Source organism: Mesoplodon bidens, assembly GCF_964165515.1.
Source record: "Mesoplodon bidens genome assembly, chromosome: 3".
Taxonomy (NCBI): domain Eukaryota; kingdom Metazoa; phylum Chordata; class Mammalia; order Artiodactyla; family Ziphiidae; genus Mesoplodon; species Mesoplodon bidens.
The window spans coordinates 176,364,534-176,386,885 of record NC_138178.1 but is presented as its reverse complement, the minus strand read 5'-3'; the positions used below and the strand labels follow the sequence as shown (position 1 = coordinate 176,386,885).

The 22,352-nt window shown below is 41.3% G+C and overlaps 1 protein-coding gene and 1 pseudogene across 2 annotated transcripts in view; one reads left to right on the top strand and one right to left on the bottom strand.

Moving 5' to 3' along the window:
- RCOR1 (REST corepressor 1) overlaps window positions 1-22,352 on the bottom strand; it is a 114,573-nt gene that overhangs the window by 83,699 nt on the left and 8,522 nt on the right. The gene's annotated exons all lie outside the window — the stretch shown is intronic.
- On the top strand, window positions 8,239-9,547 carry LOC308614510 (ribosome biogenesis protein NSA2 homolog; annotated as a pseudogene). Its single transcript has one exon. The product of its transcript is annotated as a ribosome biogenesis protein NSA2 homolog (transcript).

Here is a 22,352-nt window from a genome sequence, read left to right as displayed (position 1 = left end):
CACCACCACTACCACCACCACCACCACCACCACCACCACCCCCCTCTAGAAAGAAAGGAGGTGAGAAAGCTGGTAATGTGCCTTCAGAATTACGTCAGCTCATCCATAGTTAGACTATCGAAGACATATCTAAGAAAAGACATATACAAAAGGCATCTATCAGCCAATAAAGATATTCACTGCTGAGAACTCCAGGCTAGAAACCTGTATTTTGTAAACTTCCTGGGAAGAGTTTCTGTCCATGTTTTTAAACAAAAATAAAGCTGTTACTGAGAGACAAATGTGCACCAGGCACTATCTCAGAAGCTGGGGGTATGAAAGGCAACAAGATTGAAAAGCCCTCACCTCACAAAGCTTACCTTCCAGTTGGAGGAGTCAGACAACAGACAAAATAAATAAGCAAGTAGGTTGGATTGATGAGAGTGAATAAGAAAAAAAATATAAAGCAAGGAGAGGGAACAGGAAGCACCAGGGATGCAGCTGAAATTTTTAGATAGCAGAGACCCTAAGGCGGGAGCATGTCTGACAGTGGTCAAGAAAGAGCAAGGAGGCATCTGTGACTAGAGTGCAGAAAAGTGGGAGCTAAGGTCAGGGGTGACAGGGACCAGATCCTGTACGGACTTAATAGGCATCTTGTTCTAGATGTCACGAGAAGAAAGGGTTTGTGATGGTTAATTTTATGTGTCAACTTGACCAGGCCAGAGGGTGCCCAGATATTGGTCAAACATTATTCTGGGTTTGTCACTGAGGGCGTTTTTGGATGAGATTAACCTTTGAATTGGTAGCCTGAGTAAAGCAGATTGCCCTTCATAAAGTAAGTGGCCCTCATCGAATCAGGTGAAGGCCTGAATTGAACAAAAAGGCTGAGTAAGAGGGAACTTCTCCAACCTGACCACTTGAGCTGGTTCTCAGGCCTTTGAACTCAAACTAGAACTACAATCTCTCCTGGGTCTCCAGGTTGCTGATGGCAGATTTTGGAACTTCTAAGCCTCCAGAGTCTCATGAGCTAATTCCTTATAATAAATCACACAGATATAGATACAGACAAAGACAGAGATGTATCTCCTATTGATTCTGTTTCTCTGGAGAACCCTGCCTAATCAGGCTTCAAAGAGGAGTTATCTACAGGGTCTCTTGGGGTAAACAGGTCAAAGAAGGTGAGGACTGCAAAGTGACCACTGCATTTAGCAACACGGAAGTCACTAGTGATGTTATGAGCAATTTTAGAGGCGCGGGGCCTAAATGGATTGTGTTCAAGAAAGAACTAGGGAACAGGAAAGAAGAGAATACGGACACTTAATAATGAGAGGAATTTTTTTTAAAAAACAAGGGAGAAATAACAGCATTTTATATGCTACTGAGAATGATACAATAGAGAAGAAAAATTTGATGATGCAAATAAAGGATGAATGACTGGAGTGATGTCTTTGAGCAGGTAGAAGGTGACGGGGTCGACTGCACGTGAACCAACGGGGGCCTCAGCCAGGAGCATAAACACAGAAGATGCGGCAGCGGGTCAGGCACAGAAGTGGCAAAGGTGCCACATGCCCGTGGGAGCCTGTGCAAGGTTTCTTCCAATTGCTTCAGTGTTTTTCCCAGTGAAATAAAGGAAGAATTGAAGGTTTAAAGTGACATATTTAAACACTGTCCGGGAGAGTAACTAGAGAGAGAAAACAGAATGGAACCAGTAACAGGCCTGCTTGATTTTGGGGATCATGACTCTAAAGTGCAACTTGTCAGTAGGGTTTCTCCAGCCACATGTCAGCTATACTGACCCCAGCAAAAAACAAGCCAGAGGTTGGATTCAACAGGCCAGAACAGATGCAGTTCATGGCCCTCCTCCAAATCCACCCAGACCCGCCTGCCGCTCTACCTCCCAGCTAGAGCTGCCCCACCAGGCCTGGCCAACGCTTGCAAGCTTCACGTGATCAGAGAGGCCCAGCCCCTGACCCGCGTGTCCTTTCCTAACACCGCCAGCTGTCCCTTCCTCCCCCCAGGGGTGAGGGTTGGGCTTTGGTGGGCTTTGTTTTGCCCACTGTGGCAGAAGAAGCCACAGCAGCTCCAATGCCCAAATTCAGCTGCTTCTCCAGCAGGTACCTGGAGAGCCCAAGTAACAAACCCGAAGGCACACAATAGTTAAGACCCTGTGGGGCAACTCTGACCATTAAGAGACAGGAAACGGGAAGGAGCCAACACATTTCTCAGCTGTCGTCCCCACACACCTGCCCCCTGGGAGTGTACTGAGAGGTGCCATGATTCTCTGGAGGTTTCCAGCATTGCCTAGCAACCAGCTAAGGTTCTTGTGAAACTGTGGCCAGCTTGATAACATACCACTCACTTTGGATATGCTTTCTCTCCTTCTCTGCCTAACTTTCTTCTTTCCCCCCTCACTCTAACTTCACATAAAGTATTAGCATATAAGCTTTGTCTTACGTTCTTTTCTGGAGAATCCAGGCTAAGACACAGGTGGTGGCTTAGCCAAGACTATAGATGAAACTAGAGGAAAACAAGGTAATAGGATCAGAGGATGTATTATAACAACTGACTGTGAGAATGCTCAGGGGAATAGGTGGTAGGATCAATGAACTGAAAGTCACGATGGGGCGGGCGGAAGACCAGGAAATGGGAGGGTGGAAGGCGTGAGCTAAGAAGTTCAGGAAGAAGCAGTCAGAGCGCTAAGTTTGAAATTAAGATGACAGGGGTGTTTCAGATAATGGTAATTCAAGGGAATGGGTATACAAGGTAGGGGAGAGAACAGGATACCTGGGAGAGAGGTCAAGGAACTAAGAAGCCAAGGTATTTAAGGACCGGGGTCACTGTTGTTTAACTGTTGTCCAGTCATTCACAGTTGCTCTGGGATCAACTATCTTCAGGGATACTGAAATCATAAAAGACTACAGACACTGTACTGTACTAAGTGACAGAAAGGTAGAAGCTACTTCTGTTCTAGTAATAGACTAGTAACTCAGACCCCTCCCTGAGAACCTGAACAAAATATTTAAAACATCTGCTTGAAGGAATCAGACAACTGACAAGATAAGGCCGGAATGCAGGAGAGACTGAAGCTTAGGAAGGGACGTCCAGCTACTGAGGTCACTCTTCCCCTCAAGGATGTTTGCCAATTTCATCGGGGACCATTAAGAGATGGAGTCATGTATCTGACAGGCTTCTGGAGTTAGGGCAAAGACACTGGACTCCACAAGTACTGCCACTGGGGAGAGGAGAAAAGGACAGCAGCTAGTGAATGCCCCTTTCTTGGCTGACACTCCAAAAGGCTATACCCTAGGAGTTAAGGATGAAACTGAAGTAAACAGACCCTCAAAGGGACTGCAGTTCAGCTTTGAATCATTTCAACTGGGTCATCTGAAACTGGATTAAGGTGATTCCAGAGTGCTAGTGTAAATAAATCCTCTCTAGAAGAAGATATTATCCTGGGCCTCAAAAATTTTTTATAACCGATTTTGCAAATTGCAAGTTTGATATAAAACGTGATAAAAAATGACCAGGCATATGAGGAAACATGAACAAAAGACAGAAGAAATATAAAATGGAAACAGATCCACAAGCATTCCACATATTAAGAGCTACCAGATTTTAAAATAACTATACTTACAATGTTCCAGGAGATAAAAGACAAGATATACAATTTTAGCAGAGAACTAGGAACTATAAAAAAAGAACCAAATGAAAGCTCTAAAACTAAAAAAAGACTATACAAACTGAAACTAGGAACTCAATGGATGGATTTAAAAGCAGATAGAGAAAGACAACTTAGAATAAAATAAGTCAAATGAAGCCCAAAGATGTTAAAATTTGAAAAACACAGACTAGAGGCTAAGAGACAGAGATACAGAACATATATGAAATTGAAGTTTCAAAAAAGAATGGAGGGTTTCCCTGGTGGCGCAATGGTTGAGAGTCCGCCTGCCAATGCAGGGGACACGAGTTTGTGCCCCAGTCCGGGAAGATCCCACATGCCGCGGAGCGGCTGGGCCGGTGAGCCATGGCCGCTGAGCCTGCGCGTCCGGAGCCTGTGCTCCACAACGGGAGAGGCCACAACAGTGAGAGGCCCACATACCACAAAAAAAAAAAAAAAAAAAAAAAAAAGGAATGGAACAGAAGCAATAACTGAACAATGACTGAGAAGTTCCTAAAAATAATGAAAACACAGCAAGCCACAGGTTCAAGAAGCCCTAAGAATCCTAAACAAACTTAAAAAAAAAAATTCATACCTAGGGACATCACAATAAAATAGCTGAAACAAAGACAAAGAGAAAAAAATTTTAAACCACCTGAAAAAAAAAAAACAAGCGGGTTACAATAATACTTTACTAAAAAAGAAAAGAAGACAATATATGTATATGTATAGCTGATTCACGTTGTTATAAAGCAGAAACTAACACACCATTGTAAAGCAATTATACTGCAATAAGGATATTAAAAAAAAAAAGAAAACAAAACAAAACACAATGAAATACTTCTGAAGTGCTCAAAGAATATAACTGTGGCCTAGAATTCTATACCCAGTAAAAATAATCTTCAAGAATAAACCTGACATAAAGACATTTTCAGATAGATTTATCAATAGCAGGCCTACCCCGGAAGAAATATCACAGGATATTCTGCAAGCAGAAGAAAAATAAACCCAGATAGAAAATTGTGAGGGGCACAAAGGAACGAAGGGCAACAAAAAGAGTAAAGATGCGAATGAATCCTAATGAAATAACTGTGTAAGATAATTGTTTCTATAGGAATTAAAACATGTAAGACAAAATATAAAACAACAAGGCACACAGGGAGCACCAGGGGTGACTGAAGGGTTCTATGGTCCTTGCACTGCCCTTTAAGAGGGCAAAAGCACCTAATTTACATCAGATTGATAAATCAAGGATGTAAATTATAATCTCTAAGGGAGAAGATTCTGGGAAAATGGTGGAATAAGAAACACCCGAAATCTGTCTCCCCACCTAGACAACAACTGCATTGGCAGAATCTGTTGATGTAACTACTGAGTAACTCTGGGGTCTACCGAAGGCTTGCAACTTCTAGGAAAAGGGTAGGAACGTAAATTGCGTTAATTTCAACTTCAGCTTTTATACATGCACTCCTATGTTCACAGCAGCATATTCATAGTAGCCAAGACATGGAGTCAACCTAAATGTCTATCAACAAATGAATCGATAAAAAAAGATGTAGTATAGGGCTTCCCTGGTGGCGCAGTGGTTGAGAGTCCGCCTGCCGATGCAGGGGACATGAGTTTGTGCCCCGTTCTGGAAGGATCCCACATGCCACGGAGCAGCTGGGCCCGTGAGCCATGGCCGCTGAGCCTGCACGTCCGGAGCCTGTGCTCCGCAACGGGAGAGGCCACAACAGTGAGAGGCCTGCGTACCGCCAAAAAAAAAAAAAAAAGATGTAGTATATGTATAAGTGGAATATTACTCAGCCATAAAAAAGAATGAAATACTGCCATTTGCAGCAACATAGACAGACCTAGAGATTATCATACAAAGCAAAGTAAGTCAGAAGGAGAAAGACAAATACCATATGATATCACTTATATGTGGAATCTAAATTACAACGCATATGTAGAACATATCTACAAACATAAACAGACTCACAGACCTAGAGAACAGACTTGTGGTTGCGGGGGGGAGGGCATTGGATGGAGTCGGAGGTTGGGATTAGCAGACGCAAACTATTATATACAGAATGGATAAACAATAAAGTCCTACTGTACAGCACAGGGAACTATATTGAATATCTTATGATAAATCATAATGGAAAACAATATGAAAAAGAATGTATATATATGTATAACTAAATCACTCTGCTGTACAGCAGAAACAATCAAACTTTGTGAAAGTCAAAGACAAAGACAGAATCTTGAAAGCAAGAGAGAAATGACTCGTCGCATTCTAAGGATCCTCAATAAGATTATCAGCAGATTTCTCATCAGAAACTTTGGAGGCCAGAAGACAGTGGGTCAATATATTCAAAGTGCTAAAAGGAAAAAACATCAACCCAAAAACCTTGTATCTGGCAAAACTGTTCTTTAAACAGCCTGAAAAAGGAAGGAAATTCTGACATATACTACAACATGGATGAATCTTGAGGACATTATGCCAAAGGAATTTAAAAAGAAAACAAAAACTGTATGATTCCATTTATATGAGGTACTTAGAGCAGTCAAATTCAGAGAGACAGAAAGTAGAAGGGTGGGTGCCAGGGGCTGGGAGAGGAGGGAATGGAGCGTATTTAACGGGTATAGAGTTCCAATTTTACAAGATGAAAAGAGTTCTGGAGATGGAGGGCAGTGATGGTTGCACAACATCATGAATGTATTTAATACCCCAAACTGTGCACTTAAAAATGATTAAAGATGGTAAATTTTCTGTGTATTTTACCACAATAAAAAAAATTTGCAAACCAAAATAAAACCATTAAGAGAACGGTATTTTGAAAAACAGCATATAACTACCAAGCTAAGGAGACAGGGTAGAATAATAATAAACACTAAATGCAAAAGAAGATCAAAGGAACAAGAAAGAAACAGAACAGGTGGGTCAAATAAATAGAAAGCTTTCAATCAGTAGATCTAACTACAAATATATGAGCAAATACGTAAAAGAAAGTGTAAACGGTTCTAAATGTCCTACATAAAAGCAAAAATTTCCTTTTAAGATTTGGATAAAAATGTGTACAGACATACTTAAAACATAAGAATAAAGAAAGACTGAAAGCACAAAGATGAAAAGTCACTATGCAAACACTAACAAAAAGAAACTGGCGTAACTATATTGATATGAGGTAAGAAGCGTTACAAGAGATACAGAGTGACTCCGTAATAAGGGGTTCAATCCTCCACAGCGATCTTTGGAGAAGCTGCAAAAAGCAGTAGTGAGTGGTATAATCTGATGACATCATATTCACTGTGGGTGTTTTTATGGAAGAGAAAAAAATGGTACAGAAGTGGCAATACAGAACAAGGAGGAAGACACCCCACTTCCAGGCACAGTGATATGAGGCATGTAGGGAAAAGGCAAGCACCACGTGAGAGCGCTGCTGGGAAAACAGTGCCATCAGGAGACAACGAATTTGCTGTAAGAACAAGAATGTGAGGAACATTCACAAAAGAAATTGAGGATTAGGGGGATTCTGCTGATGTACCCTGAGTTTCAGAAGGCTCCATATAAAAGTGTCAAGAGAAGGTCAGGGGTGCGAGATGCGATCACAAAAAAAATGTACAGTGTCTGAGAGATTAAAGCCTATAGAACAAGGGGATGACCTAGGAATCCTGGCCTTCTTGGTGACTGATAACCAAGAAAAAAGAACATATGGGACTTCCCTGGTGGCCTAGTGGTTAGGATTCCAGGCTTTCACACCATGACCCAGGTTCGATCCCTGGTCCGGGAACTGAGATCCCACAAGCCACACTGCACGGCCAAAAAGAAAAAGAAAATAAAAAAAGCACATAATGAGATCAATACCAATGGCAGAGAGCGACAGAGAAGCTAGGAGTGCTGAGGGAGGGGAAGGTGGGGTGAGGACCTCTCCAGGAACATCTGAAGTTCTGGGGCTTCCTTTCAACTTCTGTTGAAGCCTCTAGGCTGGCAGAGTAGCAGTCTCACTCTGAGCAGAGGAACACTTTCTTGATCCCCTGAAAAAGGCTGCACGACTCTGAGCTCGGATTTTAAAGAGCCAATAAATCTCTGGTAGCTACCAAAAGGAGGGTTATTCTCAGAGGAAGAAGGAGAGCTGGCTACACAGCCCTCCTCCAAAGTCCGCCTCTGGAGTTCCTACCTGCCCGAGTTCCAGAAGATTTTACATTGTCTTTAATAGTGTTGTTAAGCACAATTATTCTACTACGAATGGTAATGAGGGTAATGGGAGTTCACCAGTTTTGTGCCTTTGTATTTCATTCATTTATTTGTTCAAAAGATTTTTACTTTGTGCCAACTATGTGCTGAACAATGTTCTAGACTCTGGGGATACAGCATAAACAAAAACCTGTGCCTTTATGGAGGTTAAGTTTTAGAACAGATATTAAACAAATATGTACATTTATATTACGTTAGTAGGTGCTATGAAAATAAGAAACAGTGTACCAGGATAAGCGGGACTGGAGTGCAATGGAGGTTTTCATTTAAATAGGATGGTCAAAATATCTCCTCTGAATTATTCTTGCCCCAAATAATTTTAATCAGAAATTGATCAATCCTCTAAATTTAACCACCAGTTTATAGAAAATATAAAGGATAAAGGAACATGTTAAAAACAGTACAGGGGGTGGGTCTCTAAGACCAGAAAATTGAGAGCTTCTTCGCGCCCCGGCAGCTGCACCCGGTGACTCGGCGGCCGTCAGCATGCCACAAAATGAATATATCGAGTTACACCGTAAGCGCTATGGATATCGTTTGGATTACCATGAGAAAAAGAGAAAGATCTAGAGGCTCATGAACGTTCAAAGAAGGCAAAAAAAATGATTGGTCTGAAAGCTAAGCTCTACCATAAACAGCGCCATGCTGAGAAAATACAAATGAAAAAGACTATTAAGATGCATGCAAAAAGAAACAGCAAACAGAAGAATGATGAAAAGACTCCACAAGGAGCAGTACCTGCATATCTACTGGACAGAGAGGGACAGTCTCAAGCTAAAGTACTTTCCAATATGATCAAACAAAAATGAAAAGAGAAAGCGGGAAAATGGGAAGTCCCACTGCCCAAAGTTCGTGCCCAGGGAGAAACAGAAGTATTAAAAGTTATTCGAACGGGAAAGAGAAAGAAGCAAGCCTGGAAGAGGATGGTTACTGAAGTTTGTTTTGTTGGAGATGGCTTTACTCGAAAACCACCTAAATATGAAAGATCCATTAGGCCAATGGGCTTACGTTTTAAGAAGGCCCACGTAACACATCCTGAGCTGAAAGCCACCTTCTGCCTGCCAATACTTGGTATGAAGAAGAATCCCTCATCCCCGCTATATACAACTTTGGGTGTTATTACCAAAGGTACTGTCATTGAGGTGAACGTGAGCGAGCTGGGCCTAGTGACACAAGGAGGCAAAGGTCATTTGGGGAAAATATGCCCAGGTTACCAACAATCCTGAAAATGACGGATGCATAAATGCAGTCTTATTGGTTTGACAGCAGATACATACAAATATCTCCTTATAATTATTGAAGACTACACACCAATCAGGAAACCATTACTCTGATATTTCTGAATACTACCAATCAGCCTTACATGTCTGCAGTCATCAAGAAAACTATTCTATTGTTTAAAAAAAAATTTTTAATGGCCTAGTTTAAAAAAAAAAAAAGAACAGTACAGGGATGCAATCAGAAAATCCAGAATGAGGGAAACTCAACCAGACAACCTAGTGGTTTTCTACAACTAAATTACGAGGGAAATCAAAATTAAAGATGGGAAAATCTATATATTAAGATTTATGTGTGTGTGCTTTTGGCCAAGATGGTAGCAGAGACCAGATTTACCCTCCTCCCTGAAAAATCCAGACAAACAAACAAAATATAAGAAACGATGGTCTTCCAGACAACGCACATCAGTGATCCTTGAAAGGTGGGAAACAAGGGACTTCCCTGGTGGTCCAGTGGTTAAGAATCCGCCTGCCAATGCAGGGGACACGGGTTCGAGCCCTGGTCCGGGAAGATCCCACATGCTGCGGAGCAACTAAGCCCATGCGCCACAACTATTGAGCCCACACGCCACAACTACTGAAATCCGTGCGCCTAGAGCCCGTGTGCCGCAACAAGAGAAGCTACTGCAATGAGAAGCCCGCACACCACAATGAAGAGTAGTCCCCGCTCACCGCAACTAGAGAAAGCCTGCACGCAGCAACGAAGAACCAATGCAGCCAAAAATAAATTTATATTAAAAAAAACTAATCAAACTGTACACTTTAAACATGACCGTTTATTAAATGTCAATTATACCTCAATAAAACTTTTTTAATACTTTATTTATCAATTTATTTTGGCTGTACTAGGTCTTAGTTGCAGCACGTGGGATCTTAGTTACAGCATGCAGGCTCTTAGTTGTGGCATGTGGACTTCTCAGTTGTGGCATGTATGTGGGATCTAGTTCCCCGACCAGGGATCGAACTCGGGCCCCCTGCATTTGGAACTCGGAGTCTTAACCACTGGACCACGAGGGAAGTCCCAATAAAGCTTTTTTTTTTTTTTAATAAATTTATTTATTATTGGCTGTGTTGGGTCTTCGTTGCTGCAAGCAGGTGCTACTCTTCATTGCGGTGCGCAGGCTTCTCATTGCAGCGGCTTCTCTTGTTGTAGAGCACAGGCTCTAGGCACTCGGGCTTCAATAGTTGTGGCATGTGGGCTTCAGTAGTTGTGGCTCATGGGCGCATGGGCTTGGTTGCTCCGTGGCATGTGGGATCTTCCCAGACCAGGGCTTGAACCCATGTCCCCTGCATTGGCAGGATTCCTAACCACTGCGCCACCAGGGAAGTCCCAATAAACCTATTTTTTTAATGCAACATGTGCATCATGTTTGAATGCTGATCTAAACAACTATTTAAAAAGAGACGACTGGAGATTTAATTATACTAAGGAACAAATATTAATTTTATTTAATTGTGCTACCTGTGGTTAGATCTTTTGTTGTTATTGTTGTTTTTTATATTTAAAGACTTAATTGTTTTAGAGCAGTTCTAAGTTTATAGCAAAATCAAGAGGAAGATACAGAGATTTCCCATATACTTTCTGCCCCTACACATGAATAGCTTCTCCCACTATCAACATCCCCACCAGAGTGGGACATTTGTTACCACTGACAAACCTATGTTGACACATCATAATCACATAAAGTCCATAGCACACTAGGGTTCACTTTTGGTGGTGTACATTCTATGAGTTTGGACAAACGTATAATGACGTGTATCCATTACTATGGTATCCTAGAGTATTTTCCCTGCCCTAAAAATCCTCTGTGTTCTGCCTAATCACTCCTCCTCCTCCTCTAACCTCTGGCAACCACTGATCTTTTTACTGTCTATGTAGTTTTGCTTTTTCCAGAATATCACATAGTTGAAAGAATACAGTATGACGCTAGACTGTCTGTATTTTAGGGATAACATACTTACAGATGGATAGGTAGGTAGGTCAAGACAGGCCTCATTGAGAAGGTAACGCTTAAGCCAAGATTTGTAAGAAGAAAGGAGATAAAAGTCATAAAAGTAATACAAGAACCAGACTAGGTAGGTCTTGTAAGGCCGTTGTGAAGTCTTGCACTTTTACCCTAAGTGGAACACGGGCCACTGTGAGGTTCTGAGCAGTAGAGGAACATACTGACTCACATTTTAACATGTGGAAGCAGAAGACTGACTAGAAGGCAACCTCAGTAATTAAAGTTATAGATAAGGATGGCTTATAGGAGGACAGCTGCAGTGGAGGCAAATAAGAAGCAATCATATTCTCCAAGCTAGCAGATATGGTCTGTAGGCAGGGATACGAAAATGATATAGGCAGTTCCCACCCTCAATGGGCAGTGGCAAAGACACAGAAGCTAAGACTTACCTAAAGATAGAGAAGCGCTGTGACAGAAGTAAGTAACAAGGTACAACAGGAAGACAGACGAGGTGGACGCAACTTAGGGGAGAGACGGGAGAAGCGTCCATGATCATTCTCCATCAATGTTGCCCGAATTATTATGTGCTGGTATCTCAACCTCAAAGCTGCTACATCCCCTGTTCAGCGGACGGCACCACCAATCACCAAGTCACTTAAGCCAGAATCCTAGGAGTTGTCGTCGCCTCCTTGTACCCCACATTAAAGCTATCATTACAGTCTGTCTACTGTAACTGCTTAAGAGCTTTCCAACACATCCTCATTTCCCTCCTACACCCACGGCATCCCCTCACCAGAACTTGACTCCACGAGGGCTGGTATGTCTAGTCTGTTCACAGTGCCTACAATGGTGCCTGGCACATAGTACATGCTCATTTACAAGTTTCTAAATAAGTAAGTGGTCTTCTCTACCTCTCGTTAATTCAGTCCCACAAGCTCTCCTCATCACAACAACCAATGATCTTTCTGAACTGCAATCACATTCACAGCACTCTGTGCTTAAAACTCTCCAGCCTTGCTCAGTGAAGAGCAATGACTCTCCTAAGTGGGGCAGTGCAGCTTTAAAACACATGGTCAGGGGCCTCCCTGGTGGCACAGTGGTTGAGAGTCCGCCTGCCAATGCAGGGGATACGGGTTCGTGCCCCGGTCTGGGAGGATCCCATATGCCGCGGAGCGGCTGGGCCCGTGAGCCATGGCCGCTGGGCCTGCGCATCCGGAGCCTGTGCTCCGCAACGGGAGAGGCCACAACAGTGAGAGGCCCGCATACCGCAAAAAGAAAAAAAAAAAAAAAAAAAAACACATGGTCAGTATGGCAGGTAGTATTTCACAAAAATATTACACTATTGCTTCCGTAACACAAACATTAATGTGTTATTTTTAAGAGACATAAGTCTTAAACGGTTATTAAAGCTCGTTTAATTTTGCACAGCAATGGGAACCACTGACAAATGGTTATTAAAAATCACTTAATTTTGCAAAGCAAAGGGAACCATTGAAAACATGAAACAAGAACCTACAGAATGGGAGAAAATATCTGCAAGTGATGCAACCAACAAGGGGTTAATATCAAAAATATACAAACATCTCATACAACTCAGTATCAAAAAAAAAACAAACAACCCAATCAAAAAATGGGCAGAAGACCTGAATAGACATTTTTCCAAAGAAGACATACAGATGGCCAACAGGCACACGAAAAGATGCTCAACATCACTAATTATTAAAGAAATGCAAATCAAAACCACAGTGAGGTAACTCCTCACACCAGTCAGAATGATCAACAAAAAGTCTACAAACAACAAATGCTGGAGAGGGTGCAGAGAAAAGGGAACCCTGGTGCACTGCTGATGGGAACGTAAATTGGTGCAGCCACTATGGAAAACAGTATGGAGGGTCCTTAAAAAACTAAAAATAGAACCACCACGTGATTCAGCAATTCCACTCCAGGGTATATCTCCAAAAGCACAGAAAACACTAATTCAAAAAGATACATGAAAAAAAAAAAATTTTATATATATATATATATGCATCCAGTGTTCCTAGAAGCACTATTTACAATAGTCAAGACTTGGAAGCAACCCAACTGCCCATCAACAGACAATATGATTAAGATGTAAAACTCACACACATGCACGCGCACGCACACACACACACACACACACACACACGAATATTACTCAGCCATAAAGAATGAAATACTGCCATTTGCGGCAACATGATGGACCTAGGTAATATTATGCTTAGTGAAATAAATCAGACAGAGAAAGACAAACACTATAATATCACTTACATATGGAATCGAAAAAATAATACAAATGAATGTATATGAGAAACAGACTCACAGATATAGAAAACAAACTCATGGTTACCAAAGGGAAGAGGGAAGGGGGGAGGGAAAAATTAGAGGTATGGAATTAACAGATACAAAATACTATATATAAAATAGATAAGCAACAAGGAGTTACTGTAGAGCACAAAGCATTATACCCATTATCTTGTAACAACTTACAATGTAGTATAATGTGCAAAAATACTGAGTCACTATGCTGTACACCTGAAACTAACACAATATTGTAAATCAACTATACTTTAATTAAAATATAATAGGGGGCTTCCCTGGGGGTGCAGTGGTTAAGAATCCGCTTGCCAATGCATGGGACACAGGTTCGAGCCCTGGTCCGGGAAGATCCCACATGCCACGGAGCAACTAAGCCTGTGCGCCACAACTACTGAGCCTGCGCTCTAGAGCCCACGAGCCACAACTACTGAAGCCCATGAGCCTATAGCCTGTGCTCCGCAATAAGAGAAGCGACCGCAATGAGAAGCCCGCGCACTGCAACGAAGAATAGCCCCCGCTCGCCACAACTAGAGAAAGCCCGCGTGCAGCAACAAAGACCCAACGCAGCCAAAAAATAAATAAAATAAAATAAATAAAAATTAAAAAAAAAAAAATAGGGAGTCCCCTGGTGGCCTAGCGGTTAGGACTCCGCACTTCCACTGCTGTGGCCCAGGTTCAATCCCTGGTCAGGGAACTGAGATCCCACAAGCCACACAGCATGGCCAAAAAATAAATAAAAACATTTAAACAACATTTAAAATAAATTCCAAATGGAGGATGACTGCTAGTAAGCAGAGGGTTTCTTTGGGGGTAATGAAAACGAAATTAGACAGTGGTAACAGTTGTACAACTCTGTGAATATACTAAAAACTGCCAAACTGTACACTTAAAAGAGAGTGAATTTTATGGTGTGTGAATTGTATCTTAGTAAAGCTATTATTTAAAAATAAAATAAGCTCCTTAGCTTGGCACACAAGGCCCTTCTGATCTGTCATGTGCCTACCTCTACAGTCTCACCTTCCACCACTTTCCTGATTGCTTCCCCAAGCCTCAATTATATCAAACTTCCTCAAAAATGTCACATCCTCTCTACCCACAGGATCTAAACATATGGATCCCTCAGCCTGGAGAGCTTCCCTTCGTATGCCCTTCAAGACCTACCTAAGGGTCACCTCGGGAAAGCCCTCCCTTCCACATCCAATTTCAACCACCTCACCTCATCCCACCATGCCCCCAGGCTGCCAGAGCATAGGCATACTTTATCACACGGCACTCACAGACACCAGACGAGGCATTTTATGACTACTGGATACAGTAAGGACTCAATAAATAAGTCTAATATACAACTTCATTTTCTGTAATGTGGAAAAGCAAATTTACTAAACTTTAGCCAAAAAATTATTTTTTGCTAAAGCAAAGATGACAAAAATCTTATAATTATAGGGACTTCCCTGGTGGCCCACTGGTTAAGAATCCGCCTGCCAATGCAGGGGACACGGGTTCGAGCCCTGGTCCAGGAAGATCCCACATGCTGCGGAGCAACTAAGCCCATGCACCACAACTACTGAGCCCATGTGCCACAACTACTGAAGCCTGTGCGCCTAGAGCCCGTGCTCTGCAACAAGAGAAGCCACCGCAATGAAAAGCCCGTGCACTGCAACAAAGAGTAACCCCCATTCACTGCAGCTAGAGAAAGCCTGCACGCGGCAACGAAGACCCAACGCAGCCAGAAATTAAAAAATACAATAAGTAATTTTTAAAAATTCTTACAATTATTAAATCTGGTTGCCAGACATACAGGACTCATTAATATTTCTATTGTGTTCAACATGTTCAAATTCTTCATAAGCAAAAAAGCAAACTCATTAATGTTTAGGAAAACTATATAAGTGTAAAATCCTGTAACAGACAGAAAAATTAGTGTTCTTAGACCACCAGAAGTAAAAGGAGTCCATCGTTTTCTCCCACGAGTTCCTAAAAGTATGTACAAAAGTGCAATGTGTAAAAAGCAAGAAAACAGATGTGTCAGAGGGGAATTACATTCCTGAAAAGCTAAAACTAAAAAACACCTAATTACATCTCATCTTACTTTTTCCAGAGCATAATTCCAATTTCATACATGTTCTTAAATTGGTTTTTTCCTTCACAATTAAACACAGTCCACCAATGAATGTGTCTAATTGAGGCAAAAGTTGCATGCTTTTAGAATGCCTAATGATTATTAGCTTTGTCTTAACTGCATTAAAGTCTGTAGAACTTAAACGTCAAATCACTGGTATCAACACTTTCACTTTGCTACTACTACTTGTTCTTAATAAGATAGAAAGTGGTTTCAAAACTTTTTTACAGCAATACAACTCTTACTTTAAAAATTATCTAGAAACTTAAAATGCAAAGCTAAATAAAAGCACAGCTACTCCAGCTTCTACCCTGCGTTAGCAGGGTGAGGCGCCTGCATGCCCACCCCCAACCTCTCTGCTCCACTAACAATACTGTACAAAAATGGCAATACCATGGAAACTGACCCACTGCCGAGCAAGCAGAACACCAGCAAGGACTCAGAATGATAGTTCATCAGTTATATAAAACCCTAATTCAGTTTAGGAGGATCAATATGTGGCATATGAAAGCGCCAGACGTTCAAAATCTAAAAGGCATCGAGCTGAAAATGACTAGGAAACAATAAAAATTCTGTAAGAAGTGCTTCAAAAGGAACACACACACACACAAATATTTATTACATCTCAACAAGATGGAAGTCTAAGACAGTCCAAGAATGAGATATTTCCTAAATTGTACTTTTCAAAGAGAAAAGTATATTTTTCTCTGAAAAAGTATTAGTTCTTATTAGAATGAATAATTTTTAAATAATATATTTTATAAAGAATAGTGAACTCAAAAAAAAAAATCCTGCTTTGGAAAATTCTGGCTAGAATCATCAGATTTCAATGAGTAGGCAGACTAAGCACTCTATCATGAACACTGAAATGAATAGTGGCTAGATGAAAACATAAAATTTGATATTCTGGTTTCTAAAAGCATTATTATTCTATTTACAGAATGCTTCCATGAACATAAAACCCAAACTTAAAAGTTTAAAAGCCACAACAAGCCAAAGCAATTTGCAGAAGAAACAATAAAGCTGAGGGTTATCATGTTCCCTGATTTCAAACTACATTACAAAGCTACAGTAATCAAAAGAGTATGCCACTGGCCCCAAAACAGGGACATAGATAAATGGAACAGAATAGAGAGCCCAGAAATAAGCCTACATTTATACAATCAATTAATCCACAACAAAGGAGACAAGAATATGCAATAGGGAAAAGACAGCCTCTCCAATAAACAGTGTTGGAAAAATCATACAGCTACATGCAAAAGAATCAAACTGGACCGCTTTCTCACACCACATACAAAAATAAACTCAAAAATGGATTAAAGACTTAAATGTAAGACCTGAAACCATACAACTCCTAGAAAAAAACACAGGCAGTACACTCTGGTTGCCAGAAGGGATGGGGTGGGGTGGGGGTGAAAGAAGTGACAGGGATTAAGAGGTACAAACCTCCAGTCATGGGAATGTAATATACAGCATAAGGAATATGGTCAATAATATTGTAATAACTTTGTATGGGGACAGATGGTTACTAGACTTATCCTGGTGATCATTTCATAATGCGTGCAAACATCAAATCATTATGTAGTATACCTGAAACTAACATAACATTGTACATTAACTATATTTCAATTTAAAAAAAAAAAAAAAGCCCTAACAGCTTCAAGAAGGAACGAAATAGATTAGGGGTAAAAGACAACATGTAAATGTGTACTAACGTTTTCTTTAAAAAAGGAAATATAACCAATTCCTCTACTTTTCTTTTTTAAAAAATCTAGACTTCTGCTTCCAGCCAAGGTGGGGTGACATGAACCAGATTTACCCTGTCATTATGAACAACTAAAAACGAACATACAAAGCAATAGTCTTCAAGACATTGGACACCAAGTAACAGAGTACAACGATCCCTGAGAGATAGGAAACGAACGAAGTAAATCCTACAACTGCCCCGGTTTATTGCCTGGAGAGAGTTTCCAACTGGCAGCACAGGGAGAAAGAACCCAGGGAAAGTCAGGCAATCTCCCCAAGTTTAGGAGGCAATCTTAGGCCAAGGAAGCCAGGGCAGCTAGAGTTTGTAGGGCAGAATACCAGAAAAGAGAGAGCTGCACAGAAAGAGACCTCCAGAGATCTCCTCCTTGTGTATTCAGCATAGTACTGATCAGCACATGCCTGTGAAGAAATACTTGAGGTTTCTGGATAAAGAACTACTCAAAAGAATAAAAAGAATAATCCATGAGGCTCACACAGGGCCAAGAAGAGTGCCTATTCCCAACAGCCAGAGTGGAAAACCTGAGAATTAAAGGACTATTGGGTAGAGTAAGCACTCAGAAGGGTTTCGGCTCAGCAGTGGGAAATGATTAGCCCTCGACTAAATGCTGCTCTGATCCCACCTAACAAAGCTTAAAAGCAAGATCTGAAATGAACAAGCCGTGTCTAAGGAACTTAACCATGTTCCAGAACAAAGCGCAAGAATATTTATAGGAATATAAAGATACCCAGCATCCAAAGAAAAATTCATAATGTCTGGCATCCAAACAAAAATTACCAAACAAGCAAAGAAACAGGAAAAGACAACCCATAATGAGGAAAAAAATCAATCAGGTGACACCAACTCAGAAATGAGATGGATGGGAGAATTAGTAGACCAGGGCATTAAAACAATTACAACTGTATTGCAAAGTGTTTGAGAAGTTTGAGGCAAGGCTGAGTATGCTCGGGAGACCTGAGATACATTAAAAAAGCCCATGGGCTTCCCTGGTGGCGCAGTGGTTTAGAGTCCGCCTGCCGATGCAGGGGACACGGGTTCGTGCCCCTATCCCGGAAGATCCCACATGCCGCGGAGCGGCTGGGCCCGCGAGCCATGGCCGCGGAGCCTGTGTGTCCGGAGCCTGTGCTCCGCAACGGGAGAGGCCACAGCAGTGAGAGGCCCGCGTACAGCAAAAAAAAAAAAAAAAAAAAAAAAAAAAAAAAAAAAAAAAGCCCAAATCACACCTGAAACTACCACAACACTATTAGTCAACTATACTTCAATAAAAAAAATGAAAAATTTTTTAAAAGACCCAAATCAAACTTCTAGATATGAAACCTGGAAGATGAAAAAAATACATGTATTAACAGCACATTAGACGCTGCAAAAGAAAAAGACTGGCAAACTTAAAGACATAGCAATAGAAAGCATTCAAAATGAAAGAGAGGGGCTTCCCTGGCGGTGCAGTGGTTAAGAATCTGCCTGCCAATGCGGGCGACACGGGTTCAAGCCCTGGCCCGGGAAGATCCCACATGCTGCAGAGCAACTAAGCCCGTGCGCCACAACTACTGAGCCTGAGCTCTAGAGCCCGTGAGCCACAACTACTGAAGCCCACACACCTAGAGCCTGTGCTCCACAACAAGAGAAGCCACCACAATGAGAAGCCCGCACACTGCAGCGAAGAGTAGCCCCCGCTCGCTGCAACTAGAGAAAGCCCATGTGCAGCAACAAAGACCCAACACAGCCAAAAATAAATAAAATAAATAAATTTATTCTAAAAAAAGAAAAAGACTGAACAGAGCATCAGTAAGCAGTGGGACTTCAAACAGCCTAATATATGCACACTTGTGTATGTGTAAATACGTATAGTTTACTTTATGTCAATTAAACCTCAATAAAGCTGTTTTAAAAACCTAACCTTTCCAGGGCTTCCCTGGTGGCAAAGTAGCTAAGAATCCACCTGCCAATGCAGGGGACACAGGTTCAAGCCCTGGTCCGGGAGGATTCCACATGCCACAGAGCAACTAAGCCCATGCTCCACAACTGCTGAGCCTGAGCTACAGAGCCCAAGAGCCACAACTACTGAGCCCTCGTGCCACAACTACTGAAGCCCACGCGCCACAACTACTGAGCCCACATGCCGCAACTACTGAAGCCTGCGTGCCTAGAGCCTGTGCTCCGCAACAAGCGAAGCCACCACAATGAGAAACCCGTGCACCACAATGAAGAGTAGCCCCTGCTCACCACAACTAAAGAAAGCCCACGCAGCAAGGGAAGACCCAACGCAGCCATAAATAAATAAATGAAAATAAAGATCCCTTAAAAAAAAAAAAAAAAGGCTGAGCCTTCATATTGTTGATTTTTTAAGTCCTACATTTATCTTCAATATAGTCATATACCTTCATCATCCTTCTGGTTTAATTAGGTACTAAATAACCACCTCAAAAAACAAACCTCTCTAAGCTTTCAATTTCTACTTGCTTTCTCAAGAAGCCTGTTTTGAATACCTTAATAGCAATATTTTAACAAATACTCCACTAGAGGAATTCAGTACACAGCCATCATAATATTTATCGGCTGTTCCAATATCACATTTCATCATGCACCTTGATTAAAGAGGCAAAACTACTGAACTAATTAAAAAATTAAAAAGAACAAAGCTTTCATCAGAACCTCTAGATCAGTGCTGTCCAACAGCACTTTCTGGGATAATGGAAATGTCCTACTCGACGCCGTCCAATACAGCAGCCAATAGCTACATACTTGAAATGCAGCTAGTGTGACAGAACTGAATTTTTAACTTTATTTGATTTTAATAAATTTAAATTTAAATAATTATAGATCGGGGCTTCCCTGGTGACGCAGTGGTTGAGAGTCCGCCTGCCGATGCAGGGGACACGGGTTCGTGCCCCGGTCCGGGAAGATCCCACATGCCGCGGGGCAGCTGGGCCCGTGAGCCATGGCCGCTGAGCCTGCGCGTCTGGAGCCTGTGCTCCACAACTGGAGAGGCCACAACAGTGAGAGGCCCGCGTACCACAAAAAAAAAAAAAAAAAAAATTATAGATCACTAGTGGCTATATTACTGGACAGCACAGCTCAAGACAATTTAAAAGAAAATCTAGATTGAAATTCTTAAGAAAGATTAGCATTTTCAAAATAATTTTTTTAACATTTACAGCTTATATATTATTAATTTTTAAATTAATAAATATCATAAAATCATAAACACAGAAAAACTCCTAATTTTAAGGCTTGGCTCAGAGGACCACTTCACCTAAAACTTCTTCCTGGTTTCTTCAATGCCCCTCCTCCACCCCAGGGTCAGGTGACCCCGGACACCATGCCTCACAGCACCCTCTGTGCTGTCATCAGTGAAGGGGGGTAGACGCTTAGGGGAGATGAGGTTTTCTCTTGGGATGATGAAAACACTTTGGAACTAGATGGTGTGGGTGGTGGGTGCACACAATGTAAATGTACTAAATGCCACTGAATTCTTCACTTTAAAATGATTAATTTTATGTCATATGAAATTCACCTTGATAAAAATAAATTTTTAAGAATGCATCTAAGATGTGTATCTCTAATTCATACAAATTCATTACTAAAAAGGCACAGAAAACAGGGAAAACCAGCTTTTAAATGCAACTTTAAAGCTCATTTTTTCCCCTTGGGTTTCCATTTTTTAACTAAAGTTGGTGCTTAATTATCAACTGTCCATTACAAAATGCCTATTCAAGGTAAGTCAGTCAGTGCACACAAATGTTCTTATTAAATGCAGAACCACATTCAGCTACATCAAGTGAGAAGAGAAACCTTTAGATATTTACACCGAATTGGTGGCTCAAAAAACTAAGAAAGCAGAAGCACATGACACCACCAAGACTTTATGAAACCAAGTAAGACCAGACTAGCCAAGTACTTACCCTACTCTTCTCACCATCCTGATCGCCCTATATCTACACCAAGTCTGAAAGCAGAACTAGCCCAAGCCCAGAAGCTTCTATGTCAGTAAAGCAGGATCTGCAATCTTCAGTAAGAGTATGTATGTGTGTAAAACAGCACAGTTTAAGTGAATAGAATGTTTAACCAATGCCCAAAATTTTAATTAACCTTTTCAGGCATAAATAGGGCCATCAGGTAGTATTTCTTGGTCACTAGATGAAACTGCTGAAAAGGATAACCATAGCCAAACTTCAGGAGCAGAGACTCACCCAAGTGCCCTCGGTATAAGTACAAGGCAAACCTTGGGGTTCTGGGCAGACAAAAACTAGTCCTTAGTTAACTTACACTATGATCAAATCAAACATGGCAAACTTCACAAACAGAATAAAGCTTACAATTTTCTTTAAGTATACTCTGGTCTTTGAAAAATAGAATACAATTCACTAATAACACCAAGAAATATATACTTTGGGGATTCTGGGGGAGGCGGGGCAGGGTTAGTTTGGTTTTTGTTTTTTTGATGGGGGAGGAAGGATGGGAATAATATGCAGGGGAGGAAGGATGGGAATAATATGCAAGGGAGGAAAATTAGTTGTTGAACAATACTAACCAGATAGCTGTACGGGTGAAACCAAGGGTTTTTTTTTAAAATGCTCTCTTAGATATTTTAATCTGTGTATCTTTTCACACTTTATTAAGACCTGGTTCTTAAATTCATTCCACAGCTCAAGCTCAGTGCGAATCTGTAGAAAAACATATGGGGGGGGTAGATATTTAAGTTATACTCAACTGTTAAACTAAAGGGTAACCAACATAACAGGGTCCATTGTAACCTTATGTCATCCAATAGCAAGAAATCGCTCCCCTCAAAAAAACAGTTGTATTTTACACTCTGAAAATGACTATTTCGACATACATGGAGTAAAGCAACTCATTCCAATTTGCCCCAGTCAACCAAGCCAGATACCTCCCATTTCATTTGTGTTTTCACTGCCAGGAAGAGGAGGAATGTAATTGGACATGAAGCAGGCTCTGGCAACCCTAAACATAAAACTCCCCAATACCTGGGACCACATGGAAACGACTAAGCAATTGATCCAATAAAGTATT